At 43.8% G+C, this 25,138-nt stretch overlaps 1 pseudogene; it reads left to right on the forward strand.

Annotated features, from left to right (window-relative positions):
• Positions 1-17,727: 17,727 nt before the first annotated feature.
• On the forward strand, positions 17,728-18,679 carry LOC116740462 (annotated as a pseudogene).
• Positions 18,680-25,138: the final 6,459 nt, after the last annotated feature.

Consider the following 25,138-nt stretch of genomic DNA (forward strand, 5'->3'; position numbering starts at 1 on the left):
TACCAGGCTGGATTGCGTTTACTGTATTATAAAATTATACTTTGAAAACATCATGTAGTGTTTTCTTTAAAAAATAATTTTACAAAATATAATTGATGTCATCTACTTCTTTGCTCAATTTATCTGTCTCTTTGGCATTGTTTACCACTAGGTTTGTATGGTAGAATGAATGATGAAACTCAGTCTTTCACTTGCCTATAATACCATTATATATCCATGCCCTTTACATGGCCTTATGGCAGATGGAGTGCCCTTCCCTGACCCTTGACTTGGGTTTTGGCCAATGGGATGTCAGTGCAGGTGACCTAAGGAGAGGCTTCAAATGGACTTGGGGTTGGGTTTGCCCACCCGCAGTCCATTGCTCCATCAAGAGACCATGCTCTGGGTCGCTGCTGTCCCTCCAGCCTGAGACCCAGGAAGACACAAGAAGAGAGGACGTGAGCCTGGCCCACAGCCTGTTGTCAAGCCCAGATGGCCCACAGTCTGAAGCTGAATTTGACCTTGAGACCAGTAAATAGGAGGTTATTGGTTTTCTATTCCATTGAGGTTGGGGAGTTTTGTCACATACTATTACTATTATAATACATTACTGATATGGTTTTTTTTTTTTTTGAAACTTAGCTCTTGGCTTCTGAGACACCACTTCCTTCTTGTACACTGATTGTTTCCTGATTTCTACCTTTACATATCACATTTGCTGGCCTCTATTTCTGTCACCTCACTATATGTTATTACCCTCATGGGTTTTATTCTTGGATTTTTTTTTTCCTTCTCGTGTTACTCCCTTTCCGTGGACAATCACATTCACTCTCATGGCCTCAGATAAACTTATGTGCTGATGACTACTGAACCATGTGAAGCTGGACCCTTGCCTGAGTCACAGGTCCAAAACATCTGACTCTTGGGCCCCTCCACCCAGATGTCCTATCATACAGTATGTGACCTTTTGTGTCTGTCTTCTTTTACTTAGCATAATGATTTTGAGGTTCATACAGGTTGTAATATGTATCATGACTTCATTCCTTTTTATGGCTGAATAATATCCCATTGTATAAATAAAATTTATTTATTTATTTATACAATTAAAATTTTTTAAATTTTATATTGGAGTATAGTTGATCAACAATTATGTGTTAGTTGCAGGTGTACAGAAAAGTGATTCCGCTATACCCATACAAGTATCCATTCTTTTCAAATTCTTTTCCCATTTAAGTTATTACAGGATATTTAGCCAAGTTCCCTGTGCTATACTGTAGGTCCTTGTTGGTTATCTATTTAAAATATAGTAATGTGTACATGTCAATCCCAAACTCCCAATCTATTCCTCCACCCAGCTACAATTTACTTATCCATTCATCCTTTGATGGACTCAATATTTTTTTTAAGTTTTTTTTTAATTTTTAAAATTTTCTGCTCAAATTAGCCATATTGGTTTTTATTATTTGTGACTAAGAACCCTGAGTGAAATATTCTGGAATGTAACCAGTCATCAGGTAAAGACTCGAACCCAGAATTAGAAAACCATGAGGGTTTTCTCCAACTAATATCTTCTCCTCTCTCTGTGTTTGTTCCTTCAGCACTTCTCTGCTCCTCAGTCCATAGGATAGCAATGGGCAGGCAGAAGAGGGTTGGATTTACACATTCCAGCCAAGCCACGTAGTGATATGGACTGGCTCTCCCTCAGCCTAGTTCCAAATACCCTGGTCTAACCAGCTATGATGAAGAGAGGGATGTGGTATAAATATGATTGCTGGGGCCCCACGGTCACTACTATGTGAATTAGGGGTTCCATTCAGAAAAAAGGTAAACAATGTAAGCTGGACAGACAGCCCAAGAGGTATCTGCCTTGGGGCTTGGAGTTTGTAAATCACAGTATGCTGCGTTCTCCTGGAGACAACTTCCCTTAGAATCAGGTTGTCCTTTAACCCAGGTGTGATCATGAATTAATCTCAGCTCTGTAATGGGTTCTCTATATTCCCATCTGCACAATGGAGACGATTAGGCATCACTTATCTTCTCTGGATATAACCAGACATAAGAAAGCAAGAATTACACAGGAGACTCAAGAATAGCCCCAGGTCTGAACGCAGGAAGTGAGGAGAACTAGGATTTAATAACTGAATTTCTCCATCTATGGGCACAGGCCCAGATCAGCCAGGTCCCAGGTTTGAGGTCCCAAGGAATTTTGTCTGGGATTTATCTCCATAGCGCTGGCTTCATTTGTAATATCTTCAAGTTTTGACCCAAGAGTTGCATCTAAACCTTAAACAGTATTCTTTATCATCATTGTTTGGTACAAAGGGACCAAGAAGTAGGCAAGACAATTATCCTTTTCTCTAATGAGCCTCTCAGGGAATCTGGTCCCAGTGGTTGTGAAGTTCTTGTAAACACAAGAGATTGGAGTGAGGCATGCATTTACAAGCATCACCTGGATTGCTGGCACTAAGCAACCATAAATGATCCCAGGTGTTGCTGCAGCTACAGAAGGTAGGAAAGGTTCTCCCTCAGAAACTCCAGAAGGAATCAACTCTGCCAACACCTTGATTTTGGACTTCTAGCCTCCCAAACTGTGAGATAAATTTCTGTTGTTTATAGCCATCTAGTTTGTGGTACTTTGTAGCATTTAAAATTTTTTATTTATTTATTTTTGGCTGCGTTGGGTCTTTGTTGCCGTACACGGACTTTCTCTAGTTGCAGCGAGTGGGGACTACTCTTCGTTGCGGTGAACAGGCTTCTCCTTGCGGTGGCTTCTCTTTGTTGCGGAGCACGGGCTGTAGGCATGCAGGCTTCAGTAGTTGTGGCTTGCAGGCTCCAGAGTGCAGGCTCAGTAGTTGTGGCGCGTGGGCTTAGTTGCTCCCCGGCATGTGGCATCTTCCTGCACCCGGCCTCGAACCCATGTCCCCTACACTGGCAGGCAGATTCTTAACCACAGCACCACCAGGGAAGCCCCTAGTTTGTGTTACTTTGTTATGGCAGCCCCTGGAAATTAAATGTCATCCCAGTAGAATTGCTTGTATTTTCCTGTACAATCTTCTCCTGCAGTTGTTTGCATTCATTCTTGGGTCTTCCATCCTTGCGATAAGAAATGGGTCATTATTCACGTTTGTACACTCAGTGTTGGGCGCTGGGTCTGGTTCACGTGAAGTGCGTAATGTTTCATGAAGAGTGAGTAAATAGCAGAAATCAATACCCTGAAGAAATTATTTTGTTTTTTGTTTCTCTCCTCATGCCCCCTACCCGGACTAGGCTGTATCTCCATGACTGCAGGAACCCAGTTTTTTCAACAGTACCTGGGATGTAGTAGTTGCTCAACAATTATTATTTGCCTGAGTAAATGATTATATGACTGAATCAGTATGGGGAGAAGAGGAGAAAGTTTCCTGAAGGGGTTGATGGGCTTGTCTCAGGTCTCTGCCACCTTTCAAGCCATATTGAAGCCTATGTGCATGTTTTAATGTATTTTATTTTATTTTTAATAAATTCACTCATTCACTTCCATTTCTGGCTGCGTTGGGTCTTCGCCGCTGCGCGCAGGCCATCTCCAGCTGCCGCGAGCGGGGGCCACTCCTCGCCGCGGTGCACGGGCCTCCCACTAGTTTTGCTGTTGCACCCCAAATTGCAAAAGTTACAGCCATGGAACTGTTAGACCCAAACGGTCTACGAGGGATTCCAACTCGCCCAAGAACCGCCAAGAGTCGGGAGCCGCTGCAACACGCAAGAGGTTTATTAGGAGCCGATGCACCGGGGTCCCCTGAACCTCACGCAGGAGGCCGATGGGGAACCCCTAAAAGCGGAATCACATACTTTTTATAGGTTTATTTACTCATAGGGCGGGTATATTCTCACAATGATTGGGTAAATGTGGTGACTTTTGAATTCATTGGCTTAGGAACTTTTGTCCCACCTTCTGGCCGTTATAGTTGTCTGTTCATTGTGGCGGTTAGGGCGTATACCTGTTACGGGCAACTGGAAAATTACCCGCTGTCTGGCAAGTCCCCGTCAACTGAAAAACTCCAAGAATTGGTTTCGATAGGGAGAAGGAGTGGCGCACGATAGGGAGAAGAATTGGTTTCGATAGGGAGAAGGAGTGGCGCACGATAGGGAGAAGAATTGGTTTACGGGAACAAGTGAGGGGGTGGAAAGTCCCTAAAGGCCCCACATTCCCCCCCCTTTTTTTTTTTTTTTGTAACTAATTCCAATCATGGAATTTCAATTTCTTTTTTTTTTTTTTTTTTTTTTTTTTTTTTTTGCGTTACGCGGGCCTCTCACTGCTGTGGCCTCTCCCGTTGCGGAGGACAGGCTCCGGACGCGCAGGCCCAGCGGCCATGGCTCACGGGCCCAGCCGCTCCGCGGCATGTGGGATCCTCCCAGACCGGGGCACGAACCCGTGTCCCCTGCATCGGCAGGCGGACTCTCAACCACTGCGCCACCAGGGAAGCCCGGAATTTCAATTTCTTTTTGCGAGTTTTGGTATTGTTGCCTTAGCATTAAAACTTGTACCGTACTAATGCGTTCTCTAATAAAGGCTATCAGGCGATTTAGAATGCATGGTCCAAAAGTTAAAAGCAACAATAAAATAATGAGGGGCCCTAACAAGGTGGAAACTAAAGTAGTAAGCCAGGGAGATTTATCAAACCATGATTGAAACCATCCTTTCTGATTTTCCCTTTCCTGTTGTCTTTTGTCCAGGCGCTCCCTAAGTTTGTCCATAGTTTTGGTAATAGCCCCAGAATGATCAATATAAAAACAGCATTCTTCTTTTAGTGCAGCACATAGTCCGCCCTCCTTAAGGAACAGCAGATCTAATCCCCTCCTGTTTTGCATTACCATCTCTGAAAGCGAGGTGAGGGATTCTTTTAACTGAGTTATGGAACTTTCTAACGCCCGGAGGTCAACATCTACAGCTTGTCTTAAGGCATCATAATAGTGGGGTTGTTGGATGAGGGCTGTTGTACCCGTTCCTACCCCGGCTGCCATTCCTAGTCCTAGGAGTACAGCCAGGGTGAGTGTTATGGGTTCCCTCTTAAACCTTCCTCTGCCCTCATATTCATCTAGAAAGGATGAATCTGAATGATAAATGAGTCTGGGGGCCAGCTGAACTAACACACAAAAATCGGTTGAAGCTTTAAGGACCTCTAAAGAAATGCAGGGGGTCAATCCTGTGTTACATGCCCACCATCCATCCGGAGGAGGGAGGAGATACCCTGAGCCCTGTGGGAGGCTTAAATTGGCACAAAGATGTCGGTGGGACGAGGGGGGTGTTCCTACACATGTACCGTTTCCTAATACTGAGGCCAGGCTCAATTTACTATTTCCTTCTTGTTTCCATCGACATTGATCTGGAGTGTTAACATTATTATAATTAGAATTATATCCTATAGCATCATAATAAGGGGGAGGAGCAGCATAGCAAAGCCAACATGATTTGGTAGCCTCCGGGTTTGTGGCATTTAAAACCTCAAAAGCCACCTGGACCAATGAGAGCATTCGGTCCCGGGGAGTCTTGGGCTTGATTGTCATTTCTTTTGGCTCAAAAGTTTGGTTTCTTATCTCTGGTAACGCTGTGGGAGGGGCCAAAGGTAGCAAAGAGTGCCCTATCTCAGGGTTGGGGCCTATAGGAACTGGAGTAGGGGTTTCAATTTTTAGTTTGATGGTCATTAGTAATCCATCATCATACCCTTCTTTATAAAACCTGATTCCCCATGAATGGCCATTTATCCAGTTTTTTATCTTTTTTTCCTGGTTCACTAAAAGAAATCTTAAGGGGATGGCACCATTTAGTACATTCAGGCCTATAAGTTAAGGGGTTGGTTGGGTGTGTATAATTGGCTGTCACCTTAATAAAGTCCCAGCCAGAGGTGGGCTTCCAATAGGTGTCTCCTGTGGTTTCATATCCCCAGCTTTTGCAATAAAAGTTTTCAGTTCCTCCACATTTATAATTAAGGGACCTGTGGCAATGGAACCCGGGGCATATGTAGAAAGCAGGAGCTCTGAGCCCAGTCCTCCGAATCCCGTTTTTGCAACCCTTTCCGGAGGAATCAGCTCTAGTTGTTAAAATTTTTGGAACATTATGTTGATCATAATAGTCTTCTAAATCCCAACCGGGAGCCCCTATGGCCAGTTTACAAACATCAGGAAAAAGGTTTGGCCACCAGGTCCATGGGGGAGCGATATTGCTAACAGACCATATTACATCTCCAGTCTGGGAAATTACCTGCCAGGTTAAACGCTGGGGCAGGTGAGGACTAAAATTACTCACAGTCAGTAGGGGTAACAAAGTTAAAGTTATAAGTCTGATGATCGCAGGAGCTTGAGCTTGAGCGGGTTGCTGGTCTTTTGGGCTCGCCATTCCGATGATGCAGATGCTGGCGCGGCCTTCACGTTGTGAAGCGTGGATCCACGCAGCGATGCCGTCTACCTTTATAGCCGTGGGGGTGGTGAGCAGGACGATGTATGGTCCTTTCCACCGAGGCTCTAGTGTCTGGGTTCGGTGCCGACGGACGTACACGGAATCTCCGACTTGGAAGGGATGAGACTCCGCTGGTGTTCCTGGTCGGTAAGCCTCTGCCAGCTGGGACCACACCTCCTTTTGGACCAACTGGAGTCCCAACAGCCTAGCATATAAGTCAGTGTTATTCTGGCAGCCAGGACTTATTTTTTTCCCTAGCGTAAGAAGAGGAGGTGGGGCCCCGTATAGTATTTCAAATGGAGTAAGATGATAGCGGGAGGGGGTATTTCTAGCCCGGAACAGGGCTAAGGGAAGGAGCACCATCCAATCTGTACCGCCAGTCTCTATGGACAATTTAGTTAGGGTCTCTTTTAGAGTTCTATTCATTTTCTCTACCTGTCCTGAACTCTGGGGTCTATAGGCACAATGTAATTTCCAATCAGTCCCCAGGTATTTGGCCACACCCTGACTTACCTGGGCGACGAAGGCGGGACCATTATCTGATCCTATTACCTTTGGTGCCCCGAACCGGGGGAAAATTTCTTCTAAGATCTTTTTGGCCACCACAGTAGCTGTCTCCTTCTTCATCGGGAAAGCTTCTACCCATCCTGAGAAGGTATCTATAAAAACTTCCTCTAGGAAACTGCTTCCGTCAGTAAACCAGGTAAGTCGGCGTTGGGGAGGGGCTGATCCATCAAGTCTGGTCTGCTACCGTGTGCTGCAGCCAGTACTTCCTGACAATCATGGATGACGGTAGTGTTTTTCAGGTCAGGGTCGGGTAACAAGGTGGCGGGTTGAGTCCTGTGGCTGATGTAAACTTAATACGATCTGAGTTTAACAGCAGGGCTTGGTAATGAGTCATTCTGGCATTTGTTAGCCATCTGTCGGGTGGCTGGCGAATCACACTTTCTAATGCATGGGGGGCTGTTATCGTTAAGTTCTGCCCCAAAGTCAGTTTGTCAGCATCTTTGACCAAAGCGGCCACCGCGGCGATTATTTTTAAACAGGCGGGCCATCCTGCTGCCACAGGATCCAATTTCTTTGATAGGTACGCAACCGGGCGATTCCAGGGGCCCAGTTTCTGAGTTAGTACTCCCTTTGCAATACCTTTATTTTCGGCCACGTACAGATGAAAAGGCTTAGTGATCCTTCCCCCCTTCCTTTTTTTAGGGCATTCTCTTGCCCAATGACCTTTTTCTTTACAGTAGGCACATTGGTCCTTGTCTAATGGCCGCCTTCTATCCGTTGTTCGCCCTTCCTGTCTATTTCTGTCTCTACTGTTTCCTCCTCTGACTACAGTGGCCAGTATCTTACTCAAATGTCTTTCTTGCCTCTTATCTCATCTTACCTCACGAGCCTCTTGTTCCTTCTGCTTTCTTTCTTCTCTTTCTTCTTCTGTCTCCCTCTTATTATATACCTTATCTGCCTCTTTTACTAAGTCCTGAAGGGAGAAACCTTGTAGGCCATCCAGCCTTTGTAACTTCTTTCTAATATCAGGGGCCGCCTGGTCAATAAAGGCCATTGCTATGGTGGCCTTATGTTCCTCAGAGGTTGGATCATAAGGAGTGAATCGTCTAAAAGCCTCCATTAAGCGTTCTAGGAACACGGTTGGCGATTCCTGGGGCCCCTGAGTTACCTCTTTTACCTTAGCCAAATTCGTGGGGCACCTGGCCGCTCCATGGAGACCCGCCACCAGAGCCTGGAGATATATTTTCAGGTGCTCCTTACCTTCCGGGGTATTAAAGTCCCAATTCGGCCTGACGAGTGGAAACCCGGCATCAATCTCGTTAGGCAACTGGGTAGGTTGTCCATTGGCGCCTAACACATTCTTTTTAGCCTCCAGGAGAACCTGTTGCCTCTCCTCAGTTGTGAGGAGAGTCTGGAGGAGCTGTTGACAATCATCCCAGGTGGGTTGGTGGGAGAAGACAAGAGACTCTATTAAAGCAGTAAGAGCCTGTGGGTTTTCAGAGAAAGTAGGGTTATGCATCTTCCAATTATAAAGATCTGCAGAGGAAAAGGGCCAGTATTGAAGGGGCCTATTCCCGTGGTTATCGGGGGGGCCATATTCTCTAAGGGGTAAAGCAGTAGAATCCGGGGAAACAGCCCTCCGGCTTCTGGTGCCCGCCGAGGGACCCCCCCTCTCCGCCATAACAGGTGGCCCTACTGGTGCGGAGGGTTGTGAAGCTGGGGGTCCTAGGGGCGACATGGGATTTAGGGCCGGAGGATAAGGAGGTGGGGAATCTAGAAGAAGCAAATCAGACTGCAGGTCAGGATATATCGCCTTTGGCGGGTCCGGGGCAGCAGATGACTTTTCCGTGTCTGGGGTTTTCTTCAGGGCCAATATCTCCGATTGTGCTGGAGCGCATGCAGACGTGCCTGTTGAGGAAACAAAGGGCCGGACCCACGGAGGCGGGGAGAGAACTAGATCTTCCCAGACCAAGATATATGGTATCTGGTCTGGGTGTCCGTGGGGTCCTGTGTTAAAGACCCTAGACTTGACTAGCCCAACCTTATCTAACAAAAAAGATCCTTCGGGTGGCCACCCTGTCTGAAATGTAGGCCACTCAGAGGTACACAGCGTTTGCCATTTTCCTTTCCTTACTTCTACCGAAAGGTTGTGGGCCCTAGCCCTAACTTCGGTCCAGTGGCTTAGGGTAAGAGAAAGAGGAGTCGTCATAGTTTGTCCCATTGTCGTCCGTCAAAAGAAAGATAATAGTACAGAAAAACAATAAAATTTCAAAAGACACACATTGATATTGCCGCCGCGAACTTAAACCCGAAACCAACTCAAATTCAGATGGCAGCTTATATAACCTGCCAGAACCAGATGAAGGGGAGACAAAATTTGTTTCTCCTTCCAGATGGACCACCAGGGCGTCCCCCGGGGCCCGTGGACACCAGCTTTCGGCACGTCTGCCTAGCCAGGAGTCCAATACAGATTCCACAGCAAGCCGGTTCGCACGGCTTTTTCCTAATGGCGGCTAGCAACAAACAAACGACAAACAAACAGACAATTGGGCTCGAGCCTACCTGATACCTCCGACTCCCGATGTTCTTGTGACCCGGGGGCGAGTGGGGATCCCGGACGAGCCCCCAAATGTTAGACCCAAACGGTCTACGAGGGATTCCAACTCGCCCAAGAACCGCCAAGAGTCGGGAGCCGCTGCAACACGCAAGAGGTTTATTAGGAGCCGATGCACCGGGGTCCCCTGAACCTCACGCAGGAGGCCGATGGGGAACCCCTAAAAGCGGAATCACATACTTTTTATAGGTTTATTTACTCATAGGGCGGGTATATTCTCACAATGATTGGGTAAATGTGGTGACTTTTGAATTCATTGGCTTAGGAACTTTTGTCCCACCTTCTGGCCGTTATAGTTGTCTGTTCATTGTGGCGGTTAGGGCGTATACCTGTTACGGGCAACTGGAAAATTACCCGCTGTCTGGCAAGTCCCCGTCAACTGAAAAACTCCAAGAATTGGTTTCGATAGGGAGAAGGAGTGGCGCACGATAGGGAGAAGAATTGGTTTCGATAGGGAGAAGGAGTGGCGCACGATAGGGAGAAGAATTGGTTTACGGGAACAAGTGAGGGGGTGGAAAGTCCCTAAAGGCCCCACAGAACTTTCCTGGTGGCTCCGTGGTTAAGAATCCGCCTGTCCGGGAAGATCCCACATGCCGTGCAGCCCATGCACCACAGCTACTGAGCTTGCACTCTAGAGCCCACGTGCCACAACTACTGAAGCCCGCACACCTAGAGCCCTTGCTCTGTGAGAAGCCACCACAGTGAGAAGCCCACACAACCGCAATGAAGAGCAGCCCCCACTCGTTGCAACTAGAGGAAGCCTGCACCCATCAACAAAGACCCAACGCAGCCAAAAATAGATGAATAAATAAGTTTATATACATACATATTAGAAATGAATATGCCATTTATAAAAAATATGCCACAGTGTGTAATGAGTGCTTAGTTAAGATGGACGGGCATTACACTTGTATAACAAGTTATTTTGAGAGAGAACCATAACAGATAACATTTATTACAGTATATTGTTATAATTGTTCTATTTTATTATTATTATTGTTAATCTCTTATTATGCCTAATTAATAAATTAAACTTTATCATAGGTATGTATGTGTATGAAAAAATAGTATACATAGGGCTCAGTAGATCCATAGTTTCAGGCAGCCACTGGGGGTCTTGGACCCTACCCCCACCAAGGATAAATGGGGGAACTACTGTAATAAAATCGGCTTCACTGTTTTAACTAATGTCTGGCTGGTGTGTATATTTGACACTAGTTTTAGTGGAATCAAACATCAGTAATATATACATATTTTTAAACAAGTTTATTTCCTTTTTTAAAAATTTAATTAATTAATTTTTGGCTGTGTTGGGTCTTCGTTCCTGTGCGAGGGCTTTCTCTAGTTGCGGCGAGCGGGGGCCACGCTTCATCGCGATGCGCGGGCCTCTCACTGTCGCGGCCTCTCTTGTTGCGGAGCACAAGCTCCAGACGCGCAGGCTCAGTAGTGTGGCTCACGGGCCTAGTTGCTCCGCGGCATGTGGGACCTTCCCAGACCAGGGCTCAGAACCCGTGTCCCCTGCATTGGCAGGCAGATTCTCAACCACTGTGCCACCAGGGAAGCCCAAACATCAGTAATATTTTTAAAATCTACTTCTTTGCCCAACTTGGTCTCAACGGAGAGAACTACCATTTTTGACAATTTCTCTCAATCAACCGAAGCTCTTTAAATACTATTAAATTAACTTCCATCTTACTGATCTTGTCTTTAAATTTTTGATATTTTGTTCAGATTTCTTGCACTAATTTTGCTTTTAAAATCACTGCATTGAAATATGATTTATCTTGAATATTAAGCTTTTGGGGACCCCTGGAGCTTTGCACCTCCATTTCCAGCCCCTCAGTGTCAGGAGTCTTCCGCACGTAACAGGACTTCCGTATTCTGGCCCCTCACGCGCAGGCGCAGCGCGGGAGGCGCAGACTCGGCGGACCTCTTTCCCCGAAGCGCTGCACACGCCCTCGACCGACCGGGACCAATCAGAGGCTGCGTTGTATGGCTCTCCTTGCCCCGCCCCTTGCAGACCTTTCTTTAATTATCCAATAATAGCGGACCAGCGCCCCCACCCCCGCACCCCACGTGCTCCTGCCCAATTAGAAAGGAGCGGGCGGGGCCTCAGCTCTGCACAGTCTCTTTGGGAAAGTGCAACTGCGTCTTTCACCAGAAGTACTGCGGACTGGGAGCTCCAGTAAGGAGCGGGTGTTCTGCGTTGCAGTAAGTGGCTCTGACTCTTTACCCCGAAATGGTATAAGGAGAAACTCAGGGGTTGGTGCCCGCCAAACCTGGGCAACTGGCGGGTCCCACGAGCCTTCCACACTTCACCTGATCCCGGTCCTTTTGGTCTCTGCCCTTTCTGTCTGCCCTTCCCGGTTAGGATGGGTCACGAGGTGTTCAAGATTCTTGTCTCTTGCTTCCACAGGCTGGGACTGTCGGAAGTCAAGGTGTGACTTCCAATCCGGAAATCCTTTCAAAAAGCGAGGTTGGCTGGGAAGCCAGTATCGCAAAAACCGGTGTACCCATCTTTAGATTAAGGGCTCCTTTTACTCCAGTGCTGAGCCCTTGCTACTACTCAGTGTGATCCGAGGACCAGGCATCATTGCCTGGCTGATTGTTAGAAATGCGTAATCTCAGGCTCCATTCCAGACTTCCTGAGTCAGAATCTTCACTTTAACAACATTGCAGGTGATTTCTGTGCACGTTAATGTTTGAGAATCGTTTTAAGCTTCCCAAGATTTCTAGTCTAGGAGGCAATGTTGATGTATGTAATTGGCTGGTTCTGCAGACATAAAGGAGATGTTAAGATTTGAGCCTTGTGAGTCAGACTCGGGATATTTATGACATCCCAGGCATCACCTACTACTTAATCAAGATGATATAGGTAGAAAACCTATGGTGAGCATGGGTATCTTGGAATGTGCAGAAGTATTCAGGAAAGGAAAACCAACCGATGTACACAGGAAGTGCTTAATCAACCTGAGGTTGAAAGACTAATAGGACAGACACAAGAGGGAAGAGATATGGGAACATATGTATATGTATAGCTGATTCACTTTGTTATAAAGCAGAACCTAACACACCATTGTAAAGCAATTATACTGCAATAAAGATGTTTAAAAAAAGACTAATAGGATGTGTGTTAGGGATGAATGGATCTATTCATCAACTTGGCATCCCACCAACATCGTTTCTAACCAAGGAACTCACTTTATAATAAAAGGAATGTGGTAGACAGTTGTCAAGATGGTCCCCAGCGATCCTAGTCTTGTGTAATCCCTTCACACCCTGAATTGGGCTGACTTTGTGTCTTAATCCATTCGGGCTTCTGTAGCAAAATACCATGGACTGGGGGCTTCCCTGGTGGCACAGTGGTTAAGAATCTGCCTGCCAATGCAAGGGACATGGGTTTGAGCCCTGGCCTGGGAAGACCCCACATGCCGCGGAGCAACTAAGCCCATGTGCCACAACTACTGAGCCTGAGCTCTAGGGCCTGCAAGACACAACTACTGAGCCCACATGCCACAGCTACTGAAGCCTGCACACCTAGAGCCCGTGCTCCGCAACAAGAGAAGCCATGACAATGAGAAGCCTGCGCACCGCAACGAAGAGTAGGCCCCACTCAGCGCAACTAGAGAAAATCCCTGCACAGCAACGAAGACCCAGCACAGCCAAAACCATGGACTAGGTAGCTTATACATAACAGAAATTTATTTTTCACAGTTCTGGAGGCTGGAAAGTCCAAAATCAAGATGCTGTCACATTTGTTGTCTTGTGAGAGCCCACTTCCTGGTTCATAGATAGCAGTTCCATCTCACATGGTGGAAGGGACAAGGGAGCTTTCTCAGGCCTCTTTTATAAGGGTACTAATCCTGTTGGTGAGGGCTCTCCCCTCATGACCTAATCACTTCCCAAAGGCTTCAACTCCTAATACCATCACCCTGGGGGTTGGGATTTCAACATATGAATTTTGTGGGGACACATTCAATCCGTAGCACTGTGTGAACTATAGGATGTTGTGGAAATGTTGCTGTTTAACTTCTGGAGCTCCCTCATAAAAGATATTGTGGCTTGTATCTTGCTGTCTTGAATCACTTGCTCAGGGGGAAACCAGCTACTCTGTTACAAGGACCTATCAAGTTAGCTTCAGGGAGAAGTCCACGAGAGGAACTGAGGCTTCCTGCCAATAGCAATGTGAAGGAGCCATCTTGGACACTCGTCCTCCACCCACGGTCAAGCTTTCAGATGACTGAGCCCCTGCAGATAACTTAACTGCAATCTCATGAGAAGCCCTGATCCAGAACCATTCAGCTAAACCATTACCAGATTCCCGACCCATAGGAACTGTGTGAGATAAATGTTTACTGTTTTAAGTTGCAAAGTTTTGGTGTAACTTGTTACTTGACAATAGATAACTAATACAAGGGATAAGGCTGGTGTCCATAGGATTCTTTGGCGTTTACTTTCTTTTTTTTAAAGGACTTTGGGGGGAAATTTTAAAAATATATTCATTTGGCTGCACAGGGTCTTAATTGTGGCAGGCAGGGTCTTCGTTGTGGTGTGCGGGATCTTTAGTTGGGACGTGCTGGATCTTTAGTTGCAGCATGTGGGATCTAGTTCCCTGACCAGGGATCAAACCTGGGGCCCTGCATTGGGAGCATGGAGTCTTAACTGCTGGACCACCAGGAAAGTCCGAGCATTTACTTTTACACCATCACCAGAAGCAGTTGACCTTATGGAACAGAGAAATGGTCTTTTAAAGACTCAATTTTGGTACCTCAATTTTTGAGGTTACCCTGTAAGGTTAGGGTGCTGTTTTACAGGACACAGTATAAGTTTCATACCAGTGGACAATATATGCTGAACTTTCTCCCAACCAGGAATTTATGGGGCAAGGAAACAAGAGGTAAAAGTGGGCACCTCTTTTTGTAATACCTAATGATCTACTTGCAAAATTTTGCTTTTTATCCCAGCAACACTGGGCTCTGAAGAGACTTCTTGCTGGCCAATTTGGGCTCCTTTTGCTACTTGGATAAACTGACCAAAAGGAGATTCTAATATTGTTATGACTTTGACTATCAGTAGAAAATAGTTTTTCTGCTACACAGTGGTAGCAGAGAGGATAATGGATGGAAAGATCTCCTTGAGAGGATTCTGGAATTGCCATGTCCAGTGATGGCAGTTAATGAAAGACTAGGACAATCTTATATGGGCAAGATCATAAGGATGTCAGATCTCTCCGACATGAGAATTAAAGTCACTATTCAGACTTTTAAAACCTTGCGTAGCTGAGATGCTGGCTAAAGATAAAGGGAACATGAATTAGATTGTAGTTAAGGAACATTATTAATATCAATTAATTGTTCATGACTACCTGTGGAAATGAAGATTACATTATCAGTCATATTTTCCTCCTTCCTTTGTTACCTATATATTTATGTATTTTAGCTACCTAGTTTTCTTCTTTTCTCTCCCTCCCTCCCTCTGTTTTACATATACATAGAATACGTAGTTATTGGTTAGCTTTCAGGTTTGATTCCGAAGTTATAGAATGTCAGGATGGGATCGTGATTGGAACAGGAAAGATCTTGGTTTGGTACCTGGATACAGTAACTGATGGGATTTTGAGTTGTTCCCCTGTTGTGAGAAGGATAGTTGTATTATGTTAGACCAGAGAATTGCTATTCTACTGAAGGGTAAGTTGGTAAGAGGGATGTGTGTTAATGTTATACAACTGGAGGGGTGGATTCTAGTGGGCATTTATCTTGTTTTTTGGCTTCCCAACTTCTGTGACCCCTTCCAAAGCTCAGGTAATACCCTACTTCATCATTCTTGTTGGGAAGAAAAGCCTGCTTCTTCCTGTATCACAGGAAACCCTGAATAACTTATCTCACAGCCCCTGTAGCAGCTAAGCTGTGGGCATGTGCCTACCCATTAGATATCCTGACTCAGCCTTTGACACAAAGAAAGGGAGACACGGAGGAAATTTTTCTAGCAGTGGCAGCCATTGCAGCAAAATGGATCCCTGGGTAACAGTGCTACTGGTGGCACCCTATGTCCAGTGGCTAGCTGTGTCAGAGCCATGAACTGTAAGATTTATGCTTGGAGGCAGCAGGAACATGCTAATCAAACCTGTGCTGTGGTATGATTTGGGCACCGAGTGACCTCCTGAGACTGCTTCTCCAGTTGCTCCGTGGTTTTGAAGTATGAGCTGTCATTTTCAAGAAATCCTTTTCTGCTTAATCAGCATGACTTTGGTTTTATTATTTTCATCTAAGAACTACCACAATGTAACCAATCATCAGAAAAGGACTTGAACCCTGAACTGGGCCACCACTAGTACTCTTTCCATCTCATCATTATTTCTCTCTCTGTGTGTGCATTTTTGGCCTTTCTGCATAGACTTTTGCTTCTCCATCTATGGGGCAGTCAGGAGAGAGTTGCAAGCTTCTGGATTTCCACATCCAGGCCAAGTCATACTGAGAATGACCCGCAGGTCCGCACCCTCAGTGCCAGGTTCCCAAATCCAATCGTGAATCCTCACTGGGCAGGAGGTGGTGGACTATAAATTGGGCTGCTGGAGCTCACACCCCTGTGACTCTGTGGATTGGGGACCATCCTCAGAAAAGGGTGATCCATTGTGAGCTGCGAAGACATCTCCAAAGAAGTCTACTCTGGGAGCCTGGAGTTTCTCAATCCTGGTATGCTGTGCTCTCTGATACATCTCTCCCATGAGGCTAATCCTTTACATCAAATGCTTTACAGGATTAAGCACAACTCTGTACTTCCACCCCCACCCAACCCCAGCATCGCCGTCTGCAAATGCATCACTAGCTCTAAGCAGTAAATGACTGGATAGATATTAGGGGTTGACTCAGATAACACTGCAATAACCCCAGTTTCTGAGCTAAGAAAATGAGAAGAAAAATCTTTTAATAACTGAACTTTCAGATACATAAACATAAGCCCAGATCAGCAAGGTGATGAATTTGGAAATCTCAGGGAGTTTTCTCTGGGACTTCTTTCCACCCAGATTGCTTTATCTCCAAGTTCTGACCCAGGAGTTAGATCATATGCTTTGTCATTCATCATGGTTGGGCTCATGGGGACCAGGAAATAGGTGGGACAATTACTTTCTGCTTGTCTCTAATAAGGCTCTCAGGGAATCTGGTCCCAGTGGCCATGGAGGCTACTGTAAATATCCATCTCTGATACCCCCAAACATCCTGCATGGAGAGCTAAGGCCATGAATCTCCGCTCCTCATTTGCTTAGGACCTACCTATATTTCCAAGACTTTCCAAACCTTATAATAAAGAGGAGCACTGGCCAGTTCCTCAAAGGTGAAGAACACTTGATAGCAACAGCACGAACTTCTCCCAGGTAAGATTGTAACAGTGGGGATGTCAATATTTCTTTACTTATGGGTGAAGTTCTTTTTTTAAAAAAAATTATTTATTTTAGGCTGTGTTGGGTCTTATTTTCTCGCGCGGGCTTTCTCTAGTTGCGGCGAACAGGGGCTACTCTTCATGTGGTGCTTGGGCTTATCATTGCAGTGGCTTCCCTTGTTGTGGAGCACGGTCTCTAGGCACGCGGGCTTCAGTAGTTGTGGCTCACGGGCTGTAGAGCGCAGGCTCAGTAGTTGTGGTGCGTGGGCTTAGCTGCTCTAAGGCATGTGGGATCTTTCCGGACCAGGGCTCGAACCCGTGTCCCCTGCATTGGCAGGTGGATTCTTAACCACTGTGCCACTAGGGAAGTCCCTGGTGAAGTTCTCTGAAGAACCTCCTTTGTTAAATCTTCCAGATCCAGGGAGTAGTAGTAAAAGTCCTGAATCCCTCATCTGTTGCTTGTGATAAACCCAGTACCAATGAGCTGTTTCTCTTCTCTCTACGATCTACTAAGTGGGCAAAAGCCTGGGAATGTTCATAGAGATGCACATAATGTCAGGGAAGGACTGTGTATGTGCCTGTGTGTTGTTTTTATGTTGTATTTCATATAATTAAAAAAATTAGTCCAGTGGAACCAGCATCATCTAGGACTGGAGGTCGGAAGTTGAGGGTTTAGGGAGTAGGGGCAGATTCTGACTGAGCAACTCTAATGTAGGTTTTATTAACATGACCATGGCTGGAGCTTGGGTTATTGCACCCAAACCCTTTGCTTCTAGGTTTCTGACTTCTGCTTCTCTTCTCTGCATCTGAGTCCAGCCCCATGGGAGAGACAAACCAGTCAAGTAACTCTGAGTTCCTCCTCCTGGGGCTCTCCAGGCAGCCCTAGCAGCAGCAGCTCCTCTTCGTGCTCTTCCTGAGCATGTACCTGGCCACAGTCTTGGGAAACCTGCTCATCCTCTTGGCCATCAGCACAGACTCCCACTTGCACATCCCCATGTCCTTCTTCCTCTGCAACCTGTCCTTCGTAGATATCTGCTTCTCCTCCACCTCTGTCCCCAAGATGCTGGCCAACCACATACTCAGGAAGCAGACCATCCCCTTCTCTAGGTGTCTCACGCAGATGTATTTTGTTTTCACGTTCATGGACATGGACAATTTCCTCTTGGCTGTGATGGCCTATGACCACTTTGTTGCTGTATGCCACCCCTTACACTACTAAGCAAAGATGACCCGCCAGCTCTGTGCCCTGCTGGTTACTGGATCGTGGGTCATTGCCAACCTGGATATGCTGTTGCATACCCTGCTGATGGCTTGACTCTCATTTTGTGAAGACAATGCCATCCCCCACTTCTTCTGTGATGTGACCACACTCCTGAAACTCTCCTGCTCTGATACACACCTCAGTGAGGTGATGATTCTAATTGAAGCACGGCCAGTAATGAGCACCCCATTTGTTTGCATCCTGGTATCATATATCCTTATCAACTGTGCTGTTCTGAGAGTCCAGTCCACAAAGGGAAGATGGTAAGCCTTCTCCACCTGTGGCGCCCACCTGGCTATGGTTTTCCTCTTCTATGGCACCATGATATTTCTGTATTTCAACCCTTTATCCTCCCACTCAGCTGAGATAGACATAGCAGCTGCTGCGATGCGATGTCTCTATGGTGACTTCCATGCTGAACCCCTTCATCTACAGCCTGAGAAACCAGGACATAAAAGAGGCTTTTGGAAAAGTGGTTGCTATTAATTTTTTCTACTCAGTAGTGAAATAGACTAAGAAAATCATGGAAGGAACTAATTTATAAGAAAATCTTGTTTTTGTTTTTCTGATTATGCAAAAGTTAACGTTTGTCTTTTGTAAGAGAATCATCTACTATCTGTCTTGGGAGTACAAAACTTGATACAGCCTCTTCAGGTTAAAGGTGGAAAGAGAGATCCTTGTACCAAATAACTTGACTATTCCAACCGTCAGTGCCCTCCAGCCAAAACCCATTAGGAGCACACCTCTTGTTGAATAAGTTGCATTTATTACTCATGTAACAAGGGAGTTACACATACCATGGGGGGAATAGTGAGGTATCTTAGTAGGAAGGTGCTCAAAAGGACTTATTAGAAGACTTGGGATTGTATGAGGTGATTTTGGTAAGAATTGGGTCTTTGCTCTGGATTCAAAGATGTCACAAAGTGAGGATAATTTTGGTTCACTATCTTAATATATTTTATCTAGAAGGAGGGAAAACTAGACTGAGGCCAAAGCTGTGATTGGCAAAGAAGTAGCAGTCACTCATATCCACCAGCACAAGGGGAGTTTGGTCATTTTTGTGGCTTGGACAGTGTTCATGTTTTAGTGTTCACATGCTTACAGAGTGGTCTTGTTTTGCCTTACTTTGTAACAGTCACAGAATGGCCTTGTGTGACACTGATATTCTGTGCAACTCTCTGTGTTCATCAAAAAAGCACCAAGCAAAGTAGCAGGATACAAAATTAATGCACAGAAATCTCTTGCATTTCTATACACCAATGATGAAAAATATGAAAGAGAAATTAAAGAAACACTCCCATTTACCATTGCAACAAAAAGAATAAAATACCTAGGAATAAACCTACCTAAGGAGACAAAAGACCTCTATGCAGAAAACTATAAGACACTGATGAAAGAAATTAAAGATGATACAAACAGATGGAGAGATATACCATGTTCTTGGATTGGAAGAATCGACACTGTGAAAATGACTATACTACCCAAAGCAATCTACAGGTTCAGTGCAATCCCTATCAAACTACCAATGGCATTTTTCACAGAACTAGAACAAAAAAATTTCACAATTTGTATGGAAACACAAAAGACCCCGAATAGCCAAAGCCATCTTGAGAAAGAAAAACAGAGCTGGAAGAATCAGGCTCCCTGACTTCAGACTATACTACAAAGCTACAGTAATCAAGACAGTATGGTACTGGCACAAAAACAGAAATATAGGTCAATGGAACATGATAGAAAGCCCAGAGATAAACCCATGCACCTATGGTCACCTTATTTTTGATAAAGGAGGCAAGAATATACAATGGAGAAAAGAAAGCCTCTTCAATAAGTGGTGCTGGGAACACTGGACAGCTACATGTAAAAGAATGAAATTAGAACACTCCCTAACACCATACACAAAAATAAACTCAAAATGGATTAAAGACCTAACTGTAAGACCAGACACTATAAAACTCTTAGAGGAAAACATAGGCAGAACATTCTATGACATAAATCACAGCAAGATACTTTTTGACCCACCTCCTAGAGAAATGGAAATAAAAACAAAAAGAATGGGACCTAATGAAACTTAAAAGCTTTTGCACAGAAGAGGAAAACATAAACAAGACGAAAAGACACCCCTCAGAATGGGAGAAAATATTTGCAAATGAAGCAACTGACAAAGGATTAATCTCCAAAATTTATAAGCAGCTCATGCAGCTAAATATCAAAAGAACAAACAACCCAATCCAAAAATGGGCAGAAGACCTAAATAGATATTTCTCCAAAGAAGATATACAGATTGCCAACAAACACATTAAAGGATGCTCAACATCACTAATCATTAGAGAAATGCAAATCAAAACTACAATGAGGTATCACCTCACTCCAGTCAGAATGGCCCTCATCAAAAAATCTACAAACAGTAAATGCTGGAGAGAGTGTGGAGAAAAGGGAACCCTCTTTCACTGTTGGTGGGAATGTAAATTGATACAGCCACTGTGGAGAACAGTATGGAGGTTCCTTAAAACACTAAAAATAGAACTGCCATATGACCCAGCAATCCCACTACTGGGCATATACTCAGAGAAAACCATAATTCAAAATGAGTCATGTACCACAATGTTCATTGCAGCTCTATTTACAATAGCCAGGACATGGAAGCAACCTAAGTGTCCATCAACAGATGAATGGATAAAGAAGATTTGGCACATATATACAATGGAATATTACTCAGCCATACAAATTGAGTTATTTGTAGTGAGGTGGATGGACCTAGAGTCTGTCATACAGAGTGAAGTAAGTCAGAAAGAGAAAAACAAATACCGTATGCTAACACATATATATGGAATCTAAAGAAAAAAAAAAGGTTCTGAAGAACCTAGGGACAGGACAGGAATAAAGACGCAGACGTAGGGAATGGACTTGAGGACACGGGGAGGGGGAAGGGTAAGCTGGGACGAAGTGAAAGCGTGGCATGGACATATATACACTACCAAATATAAAATAACTAGTGGGAAGCAGCTGCATAGCACAGGGAGATCAGCTCAGTGCTTTGTGACCACCTAGAGGGGTGGAATAGGGAGGATGGGAGGGAGACACAAGAGGGAAGGGATATGGGGATATATGTATACATATAGCTGATTCACTTTGTTATACAGCAGACACTAAAACAACATTGTTAAGTAATTATACTCCAATAAAGATGTTAAAAAAAAAAGAAAAAGAAATCACCAAGGGACTTCCCTGGCAGTCCAGTGGTTAAGACTCTGTGCTTCCAGTGCAGGGGGCATGGGTTCAATCCCTGGTCAGGGAACTAAGATCCCACGTGCTGCATGGCACAGCAAAAAAAAAAGAAAGAAAGAAAGAAACAAAGTACCAAGACCTAGCTGTGAGTGCTAGGCTGGTTCCTGGATATCAGGGCTGATTTCTCTTTCTCACAACAGAGACACAGAGATACAGGCACTTGTGATGAGACGGTCAGACTGGTGTTGGGGCAGGAAGGAGAGGGTTCATTTAAGGTCTCCAGGAAGCCCTAATTCTGCCACACATTCAAGCTAGTTATTTTTTTTTTGGAATTTAATTTTTTAATTTATTTTTATACAGCAGGTTCTTATTAGTTATCTGGTTTGCGTAGGCTCAGCGGCCATGGCTCACGGGCCCAGCCACTCCGTGGCATGTGGGATCTTCCCGGACCGGGGCACAAACCCGTGTCCCCTGCATCGGCAGGCGGACTCTCAACCACTGCGCCACCAGGGAAGCCCTAGTTATCTGTTTTTTACATATTAGTGTATAAATGTCAGTCCCAATCTCCCAATTCATCCCACCACCGCCGTCACCACCCCTATCAAGCTAGTTATTTTTTACCTTTGTATCTGAGCTTTACGTATCACGCAACATTATGACAGGCACATGAGTAAGTTAAACAAGGAAAAAATATCCTCCAAAATTCTCAATGCCCAGTCGTGTTAATCAACTGCATTTTTCCCACCTTCTGTTCCATTTATGTCAATGCACTGTGATATTTTACACAGATACTTATTTATATCCTGATTTTCCACTTACAGTTTGTAATAAAACCTTTCTAAATTGCTGGATAGTCTCCACAATTTTATTTTCCAGCCCCTAGTATTTCCTTCAAGTTGTTCTAGCAAAATGTACTCACTAGTAATCCTGTTCTTGAATTAAAACATAAAGGAAATTTACTACTATTTGAAAGTATGACTTTAAATTTATTTTGAAAATGATTGCAGAGAATAAAATATTGACAAATAGATGAAACTGGTTAAAACATCACTGAGCAGAATGCTCTGGATTTTGAGGAACAAAGACGAAAACAGGGCAGTTCCCCTTAATTTCAGAGAGATAGGTAAGATGATATCTTGTATGAAAATGGACAAAATTCGGAATCAGAGGCCATTTCTGAGTTTCATATGATTTTCTTTTTTATGTTTGCCATAATTGTGTATTGATATTTTTGTCTAAAGGAATAAATGGTAGCATTTTCAATTTTTAGTCTATATTTCCAAGAATTCTTTATAATAAGATGGACAGTACCTGTTCCTTGAAAGTTTGAAAGACACCTCCAGCCTTTGTTTTATGTATTAGATACATGTTATTAGATACATGTGTGTTTATAAATTTTATATAATCTTGTTTTATCCTTTTATCATTATAAGATATCCATCTTTATCTATAGTAACATTTTTTGTTTTAAAGTCTATTTTGTCTGATATTAGTATAGCTACTCCAGCTCTCCTGTGGTTTCTGTTTGCATGACACATCTCTTTCCATCCTTTTACTTTCAATCTAATGTGTCTTTGAATCTAAAGTGTGTACCCTGTAGATAACATATACTTTGATCATGTTTTTTAATCCAGTGTGATGATCTCTGACTTTGGGTTGGATTGTTTAACCCATTCACCTTTAATATTAATGTCTGCCATTTAACTTTGTTTTCTATGTGTCTTGTGTCTTTTTTGTGTCTTTAATGCTCTCTTTTGCATTTATTGTATATTTTCTAATGTAGCATTTTAACCCCAGTAATTTTTTTTTCACTATATTTTTTGGATTTTTTTAGTGGTTGCTCTAGGTTTTACCATATACATTTTAACTTATCAACATCAACTTCAGATTTATACTAACTTAATTTGCGTGATATAAAGAAATGCTTCTCGGGACTTCCCTGGTGGTCCAGCGGTTAAAACTCCATGGTCCCAGTGCAGGGGGCCTGGGTTCGATTTCTGGTCAGGGAACTAGATCCCTCATGCTGCCACTAAAATATCCCGCACATGCTGCAGCTAAGACCCAGCACAGCCAAATAAAAAAATAATAAGTAAATATTTAAAAAATAAATAAAGAAAAGCTTCTATATAGCTCTATTCCGTTTCCCCATTTTAAGCATTATTTGTGTATTATCAGTTCACATATTATATCAATGTTATAAACTCAACAATACATTCTTAAATTATTACCTTACCATCTGTGGTCATTTCCTTAGCCCATTACAGCTCTACTCACACCCAACTCCTTTGTGCTGTTATTGGCAAATATATTACACATATGTTACATTTCTTTGTGCTATAGACCCAACAATACACTACCTACATATTATTTTATCCAGTTGCTTTCAAAATCACTTAAGAGAGTAAAGGAGAAAAAAAACACACTTATCTTTTATAATTACCTACTTTTATCAGCACTCTTTGTTTGTGTGGATTTTAATTGCCATCTGGGGTCACTTGCTTTCAGCCTGAAGGAATTCCTTTAGTATTTTTTGTAGAGCAGTTCTGCTTTGTTTTTGAAAGCTTTGCTCGATATAGGATCTTTGATTTACATTTTCCTTCCTGGGCATTTTTCACTTAAAAAAAATTTTTTTTTGACTGCGTTGGGTCTTCGTTGCTGTGCGCGGGCTTTCTCTAGTTGCAGTGAGTGGGGGCTACTCTTCCTTGTGAGGCACAGACTTCTCATTGCGGTGGCTTCTCGTTGCGGAGCTCGGGCTCTAGGTGCGCGGGCTTCAGTAGTTGTGGCGCACGGGCTCAGTAGTTGTGGTGCACGCGCTTAGTTGCTCCACGGCATGTGGGATCTCCCGGACCAGGGCTTGAACCCGTGTTCCCTGCATTGGCTGGGGGATTCTTAACCACTGAGCCAGGGAAGCCTTAAATTGTTTATTGTTATTTGTGAGATTTCTTTAAATGTTGACTTCATAGCAAATTGTTGAACCATATGTTTTGAGCATGTCAGACACCCTTTCACAAATATTACAACTAGCTTTCCCTAGTTTATACTTTTCAGTTTTGCTTATTTTTGGGTATATTTTAATTTCATATAATTATAACCAGAAAGTGCTGCATTTTCTTCCAGTTCTCTTAGGCTTTTCTTCCCCATTCTTTCATTACTTAAATATTTAGCTATATTTTCTTCTAGTGGTTTTTGGTTTTTGCAGTTTAAATCGATAAATTGTATTTATGGTTCTAATTTCATTTCTTCATATATTTACGAAATTGCTCCAGTTACTTTTTAATAACCTTTCCATACTTCACTGTTTGTGACACCACTTTTATCATTTGTAAAATGCTGATCATTGTATCTAATATGCATTGGGAACTTAATATGTGCTAGCCAGTTGGCCGAGACTTTTCTCTTCATATCTATTTTAATATTGCAGCCATGGGGTATCATTATCATCCCCATTCAAGGACATCCCTGGGTTTAAGGAGATTAAGTGACTGTCTCAAGGTCCCACAGTTAGAACATGGTGGAATCAGGTTTCTGACATATCCAGCTCCATGACCAAGTCCATCCTCTGAATGCCTCTGTAAATTCATATAGAGATGAATAGATGTAGATATATAAATATAGGTATAGAGAGATATAGATATATTTTTAGATTCTCTGTTCTGATACACTGATATGAGCTTTTATTATTGGGCTAATACCATGCTATTTTAGCTTGAGGCTTTTTTAAAAGTTTATAATACTTCACAATATC

The sequence above is a fragment of the Phocoena sinus genome, chromosome 15 (assembly GCF_008692025.1).
Source record: "Phocoena sinus isolate mPhoSin1 chromosome 15, mPhoSin1.pri, whole genome shotgun sequence".
In the NCBI taxonomy this organism is placed as follows: Eukaryota; Metazoa; Chordata; class Mammalia; order Artiodactyla; family Phocoenidae; genus Phocoena; species Phocoena sinus.